Below are 1,744 nucleotides of genomic sequence, written 5' to 3' on the forward strand. Positions count from 1 at the left end.
CTCTTTACTTACAGAAATCTCTCCCACACCAGTACTGAGTTCTGGCTACAGCCAGGAGTGAGGTTCTGTTCCAGTAAGAGATACTTTATCAGATAAAGGGCACCACCCTAGTCTCCCAAACAGCTTTTATACATCAGCAAGACTCTCCCAAATGACCTATCTACAAAGGAACCGTCAATGCCCTCTTGGCAGGGCAGTGTGTTTGTGGAGGTAGACAGAAGGTAGAGGCAGGGGTGACAAGGATCATCTGACCAAAGTGCCTAGATATCTCTATACTGACAAAATAAAATCTCCAGTTTAAAGGAAAAATTTTTATAAAAACAGAAGCATATTTTATTTCAATCCTGTTGAGGGAATGCGAGGGATGAAAAACACACAATGAGGGGAGGGGTCTCTTTATATATACATGACATCAGGATCAACTACAAGAAATAATACCCATTTCTATCCCTCCCCTGCAACTCCTATGTGGGGCCCAAGGCCAGCTGAGAATAGATGGGACAAGAATTAAGACACTATTGGCACAGTAATATGGCCAATGCACCGAAAGATGGAGAATTTCCCAGGGAGTAAGGCCCTGGGCCTCAGCTGCTTCCCCAGCAGAGGGGGAATGAGAAAACTTTGGCTCAGCAGGAAGGTGGTTGGCAAAAATCAGGGTTACCCTAGCTGGACTCTCCAGATACACTATGGGCTGAAGGGAGTCAAGACATCTATCCAGTTCATGCTTTTTCTGTTCCTCCAAGACCTCTTCTCTTCAGGCTTGAGATTATTGAGAGCTGGCTTGGTTCTCCTCTTCAGTTTGGAAGGCAGGGGAATAAGTGCTTATCCTACCCTTCCTACATCTAGGCTACTTAATTACAACTTTCTTGGCTCTAAATTAGAGACAGAAGCCAACTAACAAGGCCGGCTCCCTTTGTGAAAGTCGGCTTGAAAGAGCCCTTGTGTTGGCAAAACTGCCTCTGCACAGATTTCTCTAAGCTTGCCCCTTATGGACCCTTCCGAAACTTGTTCAGAGACACCTTCAATTGTGTGAGATGTGAACAGAAAACACTTGGTCTCTCTCTGGAGTTGGATTAACAATCCCATCTATCACTGGAGATGGGAATAAGAGAGAGAGCAGGTGTTAGCAGGAGGAAGGATTGGGGCAAAGCAAGGCAGTTTACACTGGATTGTGAGTAGAGTCACCTAAAGCTCCAGAGAAGGAAGGGGGGGATTCTCTAACACAATTATGAGCAGTGAAAAACATTGTAGTGGCAACCCTTTAATTCCCATAGATCAAAAGGGAATGTGTAAAAAAAAAAATAAGACTGAGCGGACTAAGATAATGGACTCAGCCCTCCATCTTAAATCTGAATAAAATGAACTTAATTCAGCTAATACTGCTTCAAGTACAATCATGAAGACAAATGGAGCTGCAGAAATTCACACTAAAACAAAGAATGGGATCAAGTAGCCTATCATCTTAATCCCAGGTACCTCCCTTTTAAAAGTCTTCCAGAAAAGATCTTTGAGGACTTGAAGGTGAGATCCACCACCGTCTCTCCTCCCTCAATATAATACCCTTCTAGGAAAGCCTGATGAATTAAGACATCTGTTTTAAGTTTAATTGGAGGAAAATGAAAAAAGGGGAAAGCACTGAGATTTGGAAAAGCTAGCAGCTGAAGCAAAAAACAAGGTTAAGGTCCTTGCGGCATCCAGAACTGAGGGTAGAAGACTGGGAAAGGGAAGGGAAATAGGCGGAGGG

The sequence above is a fragment of the Miniopterus schreibersii genome, assembly GCF_964146895.1.
Source record: "Miniopterus schreibersii genome assembly, chromosome: 7".
In the NCBI taxonomy this organism is placed as follows: domain Eukaryota; kingdom Metazoa; phylum Chordata; class Mammalia; order Chiroptera; family Miniopteridae; genus Miniopterus; species Miniopterus schreibersii.